The sequence below is a fragment of the Xyrauchen texanus genome, chromosome 21, assembly GCF_025860055.1.
Source record: "Xyrauchen texanus isolate HMW12.3.18 chromosome 21, RBS_HiC_50CHRs, whole genome shotgun sequence".
Taxonomy (NCBI): Eukaryota; Metazoa; Chordata; class Actinopteri; order Cypriniformes; family Catostomidae; genus Xyrauchen; species Xyrauchen texanus.
In genome coordinates this window covers 25,285,484-25,298,148 of record NC_068296.1, presented here as the reverse complement: position 1 = coordinate 25,298,148, position 12,665 = coordinate 25,285,484, and the positions used below count along the sequence as shown (strand labels likewise).

Genomic DNA, 12,665 nt, shown 5'->3' with positions numbered 1-12,665 from the left:
TGCCACTGAGTAAGCTTTTCCCGCCAGTGCAGACTTTTGTTGACGCTGTTTGGAAGGAGGTATGGGGTGTAATTTCCACACCCTGTTACTCGCTGGGCAGAGGTGTGCTGCTACCACTTCCTCCACAGGGGGTAATGGGGCATAACCGTTTTATTCCCCTTGATCCACATTAAAGAGGATGGCATCACTGCACAGAGAAGGACATGTGCCAGGACTTAGATAGTTTGTTATGAACTTCAGGGAAGAATTGGGCTGATTTGTGGGACGCTGCCGTTTGACGGCGTCCATACTGCAGGAACCATTCATCGAGGCGAGACTGTTCAGGTTCCTCTGGGGGAGACCACTCAAGGTGAATGTCTTCGACCGCCCTTGCAAGTATGCGGAGCACCTCCCTGTCAGTGGCACATGTGCGTTCCTCGCCATCGCTGGGGGGAGGGGTGGCAGCACAATCCACTGACCACTAGCTTGATGCAGCGATAGACATGACTTCATCCTTATCATCCCCAGCGTGACAAAGGCTGCATGAGGACGAGGTCGCCTGCTTTTTCAGAAGGTCAGAGCTCATCTCACACATAGCGTATCGGAAAACATGTGCTTTGGAGAGATTGAGGGGCTTGTGGTGAGTGTCGACAAGGACCACCACAAAGTCTTCCTGCTCCACCTCGTGGCCCCTCCATGCCTTCTTGAATTAATCCTCAGGTATCACAGAAGATGTGGGTGGGAGGGCTCATGAGGCTGAATCATCCCTCAGAACGAGGGTTATTCATGAGCGAAGCGTCTTAAGACTCATGCCCTCTCAGTGAGGGCATTCTGTCTTCATGGGAGCTGACTCTGTGTGGGCACATCCCAGACTGTAAACGCAGCTCTCATACTGATCTGACTTACGGAATGACATCTTTAAAAAGATGCGAACACCTAAGTGACTCTTTTATTCTCAAATTAATATATATTTATATCACATAATATACAATATACAATTGCTTTGTAAGGATACACAAACCCTGGCAAAGCGCTGCGGGGAATCAGGATGCTGAGGACGTTCACCAGCGAAGCATCAATCGGCGAGGCGGTGTGATATTCGCCGATTGATGCTTCGTAAATTTTCCCACAAAGATTCCGCCCTCTGACTCGTGTATATCAACGGCGAAGGTAGAGGGCTTCTAGACAAGAGATGAACGCTGTTTTGAAGGAAGAAATTCTGTTTGTGCTCCTGTTTTTATAGCGGACAGTTTCAAGCCAAGACAGGTAGGGTTCAAACACCATAGCCAATATTATAATATTGGCATTATTGTAGAGAGGTTTCAACTAGGTAGTGTAAGAAGGCACTCCCCATATGCATTACTACACAATGTTGAGTGTACTGAGTCGTAAGGGAACCGAAATATCACACTGACATAAGTATTCAGGGGCCGGTTGCATCAGCTATACGTATGTAACAACTTAGCCTAGTTGTGGCGTAAATGGGCACCAAGGCACAATTTATGCACTACTAAATATTTGAGCGTTGCACCATTAAATTTAGGTAGGACGTAACCCTATGTATAAACTAAATATTTACGGAATCCTCCGACCAGGAGTTATGAATGGAATAAAAAATCAGACTGATATTTTATGACATCAATGAGCTAATTTTTTGGTTGATAGGCTTTAGTCCTTTCTACATACAGTATATAATGGTGTTGGCATTTACACTCGTTTACATTTACGGGAGAAAACATTATGTTAAAAACGTCTTCAGCATGAAACGGATTTAACGGTGCACTTTCCCTTGTACGCCACCCGGTGTCAAGTTTCAACATATACAAAATGGATATTAAAATGTATAAATGTCTATTTTTCCAGCCCGTTGTATTAGTATTTATTTATTTATTGCCATTTATTAATTTGAGATAGTTATTGAATATTGTTATTTAAATAAGCTAAATATATCATTAATGAAATCTCGTTTGATTACGTATTTCAATGGAGATATAATTTATTACAGCTGACAGATACAAGCAAACAAGGTTTGAACAAGATCAAACTGATATTCACAGCTTTTTAACACTTCTGTGTACAAATTTCAAGGCTGCTTATTGGTTCAATTAAAGTAAACGTCATATTATGCGACTACGCACCACTTTACGTTGAGCTTACGGGCTACTAGTTAAGTCTTGTCTAAAGTCCTACTAAGTCCTTAGTGTGAACTTTACATCTAAACTTAAGTGAGACCTTACGCACAGCTGGTGCAACTCTACCCAGACCCTTTGCTTTGACACTTGAAATTTTCTCAGGTGCATCCCATTTCTCTGAATCGACTTTCAGATGTTTCTACACTTTGATTGGAGTCCACCAGTGGGAAATTCAATTGATTGGGCATGATTTGGAAAGGCACACACCTGTCTATATGCCTGTAGAGCTCAGTTTGGTTGCATTGAAGTTTCCAAAGAGCACAGTGGCTTCCATAATTCTTAAATGGAAGAAGTTTAGAACAACCAGGAATAATCAAAGAGCTGGTTGCCCAGGCAAACTGAGGAATTGGGGAGAAGGGCCTTGGTAAGAGAGGTGACCAAGAACACGATGGTCACTCTGGTTGAGCTTCAGAGATCATTTGTGGAGATTGGAGAAACTTGCAAAAGGACAACCATCACTGCAACACTCTGCCGATCTGAGCTTTATGGCAGAGTGGCCAGATGAAAGCCTCTCCTCAGTGCAAGACATATGAAAGCCTGCTTGGAATTTTTTAAAAAGCACCTAAAGGACTCTCAGACTTTGAGAAACAAGATTCTCTGATCTGATGAAATGAAGATTAACTTTTTGGCCACAATTCCAAGTGTCAAGTCTGGAGGAAACCAGGCACCAGGGTTAAAGGAAAGCTGAACACAACAAAATACAGAGATATCCTTAATGAAAACCTAGTCCAGAGCACTTAGGACCTCAGACTGAGCCGAAGGTTCACAATCCAACAGGACAATGACCTTAAGCACCTAAGTGTGGCTTAGGGACAACTCTGTGAATGTCCTAGAGTGGCCTAGCCAGAGCGCCGAACTTGAACCCAATCGAACATCTCTGGAGAGACCTGAAAAAGGCTGTCAACCTATCCCATCCAACCTGACAAAGCTTGAGAGGATCTGCAGAGAAGAATGGCAGAAAATCCCCACATCCAGGTGTGCAAAGCTTGTCGCATCATACCCAAAAAGACTTGAGGCTGTAATTGCTGTCAAAGATTCTGCAAGTAAGTACTGAGTTAAGGGTCTTAATACTTATGTCAATGTTATATTTCAGTTTTTTCTTTTTAATAAATTTGTAAAATATAAAAAATCAGTTTTTTGCTTTGTCACTGTGTAGATTGATGTGGAAATAATAATAATAATAATTTAAAGCATTTTAGCATAAGGCTGCAACTTAACAAAATGTGAAAAAATGGGGTCTGAATACTTTCTGAATGTACTTTATACCATTACAGTGACATAAAAAATAGAATTTTTGTCATATCGCCCACCCCTACCACTGTTTATAACGCACCTTGGAATGCATAATTTATTTGAATAAATGTTTTCCAACTGAATAGACTAAATATTAAATTAAACAAATGACAATACAATACACAGTAAACTAAATAATATTGTAAATAATTTTGATTAACCTTAGTAAGCAAAATACTTCTAGAATATAACTATTCTCATTACCAAAGATTTAAATTGTAATTGTACTGGAATACTTTTGCTAATATTTTGTATTTTAAATACATAATCCCATTATTCCCCAACCCTCCAGCCTGCAAAATGAATCTTATAGTATTGAAGCACATTGTTATCTTTTTGGGATAAAAGTGGTGCAGGTTTTGAATTGCTTTTTAAATCCAGCTTCTCAGAATGTGAAGAATTTTACCATGTGTGCCTATCGGCTAATGAAATCTTTGTTCAAACATTCCAAACTTCTGACCATGAAATATGAATTAGGCCCCATAGAAAACACCTGAAAGTCCATCTGCAGAGGGGCTACGCTGGATGTGATCTTCACAAAACTCAATTTCAGTTCCCTAATTTGTGGGCTTTGACATTTCATTTACAATTTATAGGAGGACACTTCTGATCTGATCTGTGGTTGTTTTTTTTTATAGAAGCCCGTGTCAATCCAACATATGGCTAAAGACAACATTTTAAATGAACAGATATAAACCAGGATGACATTTATCTGTTTACCTCTCATCTTATGAATTTAAGAGTTTCTCTATTTATTTGTCTATAAAAAGGTTGGATTAAAATGTGTAGGGATTGCCAATACATCCTTATTTGTTCAAAACATACTTGAATGATGCTTCTCTTGGCCTGTGTTAGGCACCAGGGGGTGGTTTTCGAACACATTTGCTTGGTAAAGATCAGACAGTTTTGTGCAGATGAATTATTTTTAGCAGAGTAGTCCTCTAACTTCATAATCTGCTTCATGTTAGCTATCCCTGCACTATTCCTCACTCATAATCTGTGACTGCATTCCCCAATCCTATCTCAACTTCATCCAATTCTGTACTTTATTTATGATCCATGACTAAATTCTGTCCTCTAGATCCTCGAGAATTTTGACTCAGCACTTCAGAATTTCTGACAGTTTATTTAGCACATCCCCTTTTTTTCTCACGAATTTGGAATGCCCAATTCCCAATGCACTCTAAATACTCATGGTAGCATAATGACTCAATCCGGGTAGTGGAGGATGAATATTAGTTGCCTCCGCATCTGAGACCATCAACCCGCGCATCTTATCACCTTGCTTGTTGAGCGTGTTACTGCAGAAATAATGTGTGTGGAGGCTTCACGCTATTCTCCACACATCCATGGCATCCACGCACCACGTGCCCCACCGACAGCAAAACCACATCATAATGACCATGAGGAGGTTACCCCATGTGACACTACCCTCCATAGCAACCTGGCCAATCTGGTTGCTTAGGAGACCTGGCTGGAGTCACACAGCACACCCTGGGATTTGAACTAGTGAACTACAGGGGTGATAGTCAGCTTCTTTACACGCTGATCAACCCAGGCCCACAATATCATGATTCTTAAAAATGTTTGGTGTAACATAAGATTTGTACATAAACTGCATTAAAGTATGTTAATTGAAGCCCAATGTTATGCAAAAATGGGGCTTGTTATGTTTCAAGGTTGAAAAGCCTCAGCATACACTCTTAGAAAAAAGGTTCTTTGGGGTTCTACATAGAAACCTAGAGTTTACTCCACTCCAAAAAAGCCATTTATGCCAAAAATGTTTACAAATATTTACAGAAAAACCTTTTTGCATAAAATGGTTCTTTGAGTTGCCAGTTGTTTAATGTGAGTATGTATGTATGTACAGTATGTATATATGCATATGGATAAATGACATTATTGACAGTTTGTTTATAAATAGTTTTGAACTCTACACTACAATACTTTTGCATGTCATACTGCAGAAAAAATAAACATTTACAATGTACTTCTACAGCTTTGGGTTTGTTTAGAAAAGGATAAATGACAGATGATCCAATGTCCTTTCTTTCAGACGACAGGTTTATCTTAGTTTTAATATATAGTCTAAGGTACAGTCTATTCTTGCCTCAAAATTCAACAAAAGATGCAAACATTTTTGTTTATCATAAACAGCAAACATAAACAGCGTGTAGGGCTGTTTTTCTCGTCCTATCTACATAGTGCAAAGGAGCAAAGTGATCAAAATGTGCAAACACCCTATTTCAAATTTTTATGTCATGGAAATTCGGTTGAGCTAAAAGCTTGAGTTACCCTGGGTAAGTAAGAGAAATAAATTAATTTGTTGATTAATTTTTAGTTATTTGTATTTATTTTGATCTAACTCCTTGTTATTTATGACTTATACATTTATTTCAGCAAGCACAAAGAATAAATGTCGACAAAACTCTTTCCTCCAGACCGTGATACTCTCCGCCAGGAGGTAAATAATATGAAAAATGAAAGATTAATCAATCTCTATTCAAGAGTGTGAATATGTCAAATGTCCAAATTCAAAGAGAGGTAGTGATGGAAATGTTTCAGTTTCTCAACTTGTGAGTATTTGGTGTTTTTAGTTCCCCTTCTGTCACTCACTCGAAATTGTGTCGATGTAGTGACACTAGGGTTAGCTCTTGAGTGCCCCAATCACCTCCCATTCTTTGAGAATAAGCCAATGAGTATTGGTGAGTGGAATTTGCATGCCACTCCCCCGGACACATGGGTATAAAAGGAGTTGGAATTCCCACTCCATTCAGATTCTTTCTTCGGAGCCGAGCGGTTGTACTATCAACGAGCTGAATACTACTGCTGTTCCATTCACCTCTTAAGAAGCGTATGCTGATGGATATATGCCGCATTTCCAGTGGCTCTCTCTCCTTCTACACAACGAGTGCCAATTTCACCCCTGGGTGCTTCTACAGCACTAAAAGATTCCACACAGACCTCCCGTTCCCCAGCATGCTCATGCCCATCAAGATTGTTTGGCGGCGATAGACCTGAAGGACGCGTACTTTCACGTCTCGATTCTACCTCGACACAGACCCTTCCTATGGTTTGCTTTCGATGGCCAGGTGTATCAGTACAAGGTCCTCCCCTTCGGCCTGTCCCTGTCCTCTCACGTCTTCACGAAGTCGCAGAGGCAGCTCTTGCCCGATTAAGGGGAGTGGGCATCCGCATACTCAACTTCCTCGACTCTAGCACACTCTCGAGAGTTGCTGTGCGTGCACAGGGATTTGTTGCTCAGGCACCTCAGCAGTATAGGGCTTCGGGTCAACTGGGAAAAGAGTAAGCTCTCCCCAGTTCAGTGCATCTCTTTTCTCGGCATGGAGTTACACTCGTTCACAATGATAGCGTACCTCACCAGAGAACGCGCACAGTCGGTGCTGAACTGCCTTAAGTTATTTAGGTGGAGGACAGCGGTTCCACTGAAACTTCAGAGGCACCTGGGGCATATGGCTTACTCAGCGGCAGTCATGCCGCTCGGGTGATGCATATGAGACGGCTTCAGCACTGGCTTCAGACTCGAGTTCCAAGATGGGCATGTTGCCACAGCATACATCGCGTAGCTATCATGCCGCTCTGCCGCCACTTATTCAGCCCTTGGACGGACCTTGCATTTATACGGGCAGGAGTTCCCCTACAGCAAGTGTCCAGATGTGTCGTGGTCACCACAGATGCCTCCAAACTGGGCTGGGCAATGTGCAACGGGCACGCAGCTGCCGGTACCCGGTCAGGACCACGACTGGGTTGGCACATCAACTGCTGGCAGTACTACTCGCCCTGTGGAGGCTGTTGCCATTGATCCAGGGCAAGCATGTGTTGATCTGGTCCGACAACACCGCGATAGTAGCATATACAGTATATTCATTGCATATATAAAGTACGCTAACGTCACGTGTCGCAAAACGCCCGCCATCTCCTCCTCTGGAGTCAGCAGTGGCTGAGGTCGCTGCGGGCCACTCATATCCCGGGGCAGCCTCAACGCCACACAGATGCATTGTCATGGCAGGCAATGCACAGCGGAGTAGACTCCACCCCCAGGTGTTCCAGCTAATTTGGAGTTGATTATGCAAAGCACAGGTAGACCTGTTTGCTTGGTGAGAATCCTCCCACTGCCCGCTCTGGTATTCCCTGAAGGGAGCCCCCCTCTGGACAAACGCGCTGACACACAGCTGGCCCCGGGGGCTGCGCAAATATGTGTTCCCCCAATAAGCTTACTGGCACAGACCCTGTGCAAAGTCAGGGAGGACGAGGAACGAGTCACCCTCGTGGCCCCATATTGGCCCACCCAGACTTGGTTCTCAGACCTCACACTCCTTGTGACAGCACCTCCCTGGCAGATTCCCCTGAGGAAGAACCTTCTTTCTCACTCTAGCGGCCCACCACATCGCAGTAGATGGAAAGTTCCTAGGGAAGCATGACCTGATCATCAGGTTCCTCAGAGGTGCCCGGAGGCTGAATCCTCTCAGGCCACGCCTCTTCCCCTCATGGGATCTCTCCACGGTCCTCCTGGGCCTTCAGGGAGCCCCCTTTGAGCCGCTAGTGTCAGTCGAGCTGAAAGCCCTCTCCTTGAAGACGGCCCTCCTGACTGCGCTCACCTCCAACAAGAGGATTGGGGACCTGCAAGCATTTTCTGTGAGTGACACTTGCCTGTAGTATGGTCTCTCAGATTCTCTTGTCATCCTGAGACCCAGGCCGGGCTATGTGCCAAGGTTTCCACAACCCCCTTCAGGGATCAGATGTTGAGCCTACAAGTGCTGCCGTGGGAGGAGGCAGACCTAGCCCTGTCGTTGCTGTGTCCGGTGTGTGCTTTGTGCACTTATTTGGATCGCATGCAGAGCTTTTTGCTTTGAGCAGCTCTTTGTCTGCTTTGGCGGACAGCGAATAGGGAACGCTGTCTCCAAACAGAGGCTTGCCCTCTGGATCGTGGATGCCACTGCTCTGGCATACCAGGCTCAGGCCATGCCCGCCCCTTTGGAATATGAGCACACTCTACTAGGAGTGTGGCAACTTCATGGGCACTGGCCAATGGCACCTCTCTAGCAGACATCTGCAGAGCAGCGGTAATACGGAACAGCTGGTTGGGTGTATCACTTGCATATAGCGACTTTCCCCTCCCCTGTGGCGAAAACGTGCACTTTTATCCCCAGTCGAGTTCACAGAGTTGTGGACCCTGGATGTCCTTCCTCCCTAGCCCTATGGTTAGCGAAATCTGTGGAGGAGATTGCTGCCAGCCCCACTAAAGGGTCTAACATGCCCTGTACTGAGATAGGTGCTCCACAGGTGCCGATTACTCCATTAACTCTATGCCTATTTTTTTTTTTTACATGTTTATTAATCTGATTTATGGTTATAATGTTAACTCATAGTTAATGTTAAATGATTTCATGTTTATGATTTTTATATAAATAATTTTACTACTAATGAACTTTTAGCTTATTATTACAAACCTGTGGATATAAAAAAAAGTCAGTTCTCATAACTTTTGCATTATGAATTGTGTTAATTATTGCTTGTGTTGTCTTAAATACATACTATTAAAAATGCCTTACTTAATAATACTTAAATGTCTGATATATGGTTATTTTACTTTCTTAATAATATAGTATATAAACTATTCAATTCGCATATCCATTAAACAGAAAAAATACATTTAAAAACTAAACATAAACCAAAAGTTATGGTTGAATTGGGACCCATAAAAGGTTATATATAGATTCTTTCCACCTGGCTTTCCACCTGGCTATCTTTTGATAGAACCCTTAAAAAGGGGTTCCAATTATGAAGCGAGCGATAAGGTTCTATATTGAACCTTTTCTTCTAAGAGTAAATATAAAACAAATGTTGCAGCAGCAAAATAAATAAAACAAAAATTATATATATATATATATAGCAAAGATATCAACATTTTCTTTTTTAAGAATATTTTATGTAACACTGTACCAGTCCAATTAATGGAATAATTAACAAGGAATATTCAATACAAGTTTAGATTAATAGAAAGTATTTATGGCATAATGTTGAATACCATAAAATGTATTTTGACTCATCCTTCCTTTTAAAAAAGCAACAATTGAGGTTACAGTGAGGAACTTACAATTGAAGTGAATGTGGCTAATTTTGGACGGTTTAAAAGCAGAAATGTGAAGCTTATCATTTTATAAAATTACTTTTATTATAAAGTCTTCTTTTAAAACTTGTGTATTATTTGAGCTGTAGAGTTGCTTATATCATAGCTTTTACAGTTGAGCTGTAGAGTTGCTTATATCATAGCTTTTACAGTTGTTTTCAGGGTTTGTGGCATTGTCAGCATGGCAACAAAGCTGTAAAATTGGCTAAAACTTTACACAAAAAAGGTTAGTAAGCAATTGTATCTCACTTAAATCATATAAATGCATATTTTGCACATCTTGTGGCTATACTTTTGAAACAGTGAGTATATTAATTTTTGCGACTTAAAACTTCCATTTGAAGTGCCTCACTGTAAACCAGATTTTTGCTTTTTTTATAGGAGGGACCAGTCAAAATATATTTATGTGGTAATCGATAATCCACAAATGCTGTCAAATGAGTTTAACTATTAAGCACAGAATATTCCATTCAGCCACAAATAAATTAATGTTGGAAAAAAAAAACTGTCAGTTTAGTTGTTTTTATCCAAATATATAATGCTCTTTTCACTTTTTATTAAGTAGTAGCTCTGAAAGGCTTCCCATGAGCAAGCATTATGACAATCAAATGTGTTTTTGAGAAAGCATGTGATTTTGCACTCAATCTTTATATTGTAAATTAAATATGGACATTTAAGCGGAAAACCTGCTTTACCTTCATCCATCCTCAATCACAACTGGCTTTGAAACACCAACATAGAGTCAGGTGGGGTCATCTTGTAATTAAAAAGCTGCATTGCTCATGTACGAGTTAAACACAAAACATGTGCATAGTGTCTATTTCAGTCATTACATTAATATGCTATGATTGCCTTGAAATGCATGACTTAGCTGTTCTGTAGAGGCATCTTGTTTATCCCACAGATATTATTTGGCTAAATTGAGACAGCAGATACTGTTAGAACATGTGTGTCCAATCAGAATTACCTAGTGCACATGGAATGTGTGGCATTATAGTGACTCTGGTGTCAGAAGTCAAATGAATGGCAAGCTGCAGTGCTGAATTTATTTAACTCTTGCAGCAATGCATATAGTGAAAATAGCTGGATATTTAGGGAATACTGGCTGATGCTGTATAGTACAGCATCCTCATGTTGTTCCAAACCTGTATGTATTTCTTTCTTCTGTGGGACACAAAAGGTGATGTTAGACAGCATGTTAGGTACCGACTGCCCCAGTCACCATTCACCTTCATTGTATGGATAAAAGATGCAATGAAAGTGAATGGTGACTGAGATTAACATTCTTATTTTGGGGTGAACTATCCCTTTAACAGTTTATTATGAATAAACATGATCTCAGTTATTGCTTTGTTTGTTTGTTTATGTTCTTTAAAATTTCTTTTTTAAACCTGTGTATTGACCATGATCTCTCTATTGTTGTGGAAAGTCTTGTTGCTATTTACATTTATGCATTTGGCAGATGCTTTTATCCAAAGTGACTTACAGTGCCCTTATTACAGGGACAATGCTCCCGGAGCAACCTGGAGATAAGTACCTTGCTCAAGGACACAATGGTGGTGGCTGTGGGGATCGAACTGACAACCTTCTGCTTAACAGTTTATTGCTTTAGCCCACTACACCGCCACCAATCCATAGGTTATAGGCTAACTCAACATGGTGTTCTGTTTTGTTGCTGTGAATGCAAGACATCCATCAGTGTTGTTGGCAGTTGATCTGTAGAACATAAGTGAGAGCAGCATTAAGCCTGCAGCACTGAGTGTCCTTATTCATTTGTTCGCTGACGAAGGGGGATTTGTAGGCTCGTGCCATTTTCTGACACCATGCCAGAGAACTGTTTATTGGACTCTCTCTGTGAGAAGACAGGGGACCTCTTAATTGCTTCAACCATGCAAACTACAAATACAGTGTCAATACATCATCTCTGAAGCATCTGTGAACATTTGGGGTATGAGGGGTAATGCAGACAGGGTGGAAGGGGGCTATAAAAATAGAGAGCAAATCATTCAGATTTGCACAACATTCCAGGTTCGGAAATGTGTCTTTGTGGGAATAACGCATAAACATTCCATATAATCCTATCAATGAATGGTTATTTTAAATGGGTTAAATACAAGAAGACTCTGCTGTTTTGAAAAGAACAGCTGTATTGTTCCCAATGCCAGCAAATGAAAGATTTATCTCTCTCATACTGGATTCATGCAAATACATAAATCAAAGTAAAAACTGTGGCTAATGAAAAAAGTTCATCAGTGCCAGTTACTGTAAATCAGAGCAATAGGTTTTAAAGCCATTTTGGCATTTGTTGACTTAGTTTGTGGTTATCCGTTAATTACTGAACAGAGAATCAAATCATGTTTTGTTTTTCTATCATTTCAGTTCCGTTACCTTAGTTTCCATGGAACACATGCACAAACAAACAACAAATGATGGGAACATAAGCAGAAACCATAATACCTGCTGGTCACCTGGGCTGTAATCACTCTAACACCTGTCTCTCATTATAGTGATGGCAGAGGAAGACCTTATAAGGCATGCCAGAGCATCGGAGTGGGAGAGAGAGTGACAGCAGAGAGTGTTGTCCACATGTGTGTGTCATATTGTAGCAAGAAACGCCAAGACTCTTCTGTTTATGTTTGGCCACTAAGAGCCCTTTTATGTTCAAGTGTTGTGTGACTCTGAACATGTAAATAAAAATACTCAGGTTGATAGTTCACTGCTTCCTGACTCCTCCATTGCCTATGAACATAATGTTTCACACCTGCATACTCTGATTCCAAACTGGATTTGTTTGTATTGTGTTACCCAAGTTTTCAAGGTCTGTAATACCACATAATAGAAAACTCTGTGTTGTCAATCTAGCAACAGCAACAATAAAAGCAAACTGTCAAACACAATCAACACTTAAAAATTGATTAGTTGAACACCTCACAATAACATTTTTATAAATATTCTAACAGCTGTAATCATCCAATATTTTATAGGGTTCTCCTCATAAATGTGGGGATACAGCTGTGCATGACAACAAACAAATATAGGACAGTTAGAAC

General features: G+C 41.0%; 1 long non-coding RNA gene across 1 annotated transcript in view; it reads left to right on the top strand.

The window, feature by feature from the left end:
• The window catches only part of LOC127662003 (uncharacterized), a 42,260-nt gene extending 29,946 nt beyond the window's left edge, over positions 1-12,314 (top strand). Inside the window, exon 3 of the long non-coding RNA XR_007972830.1 lies at positions 12,123-12,314. This is a non-coding gene — a long non-coding RNA (uncharacterized LOC127662003). The remainder of the gene's footprint in view (positions 1-12,122) is intronic.
• Positions 12,315-12,665: the final 351 nt, after the last annotated feature.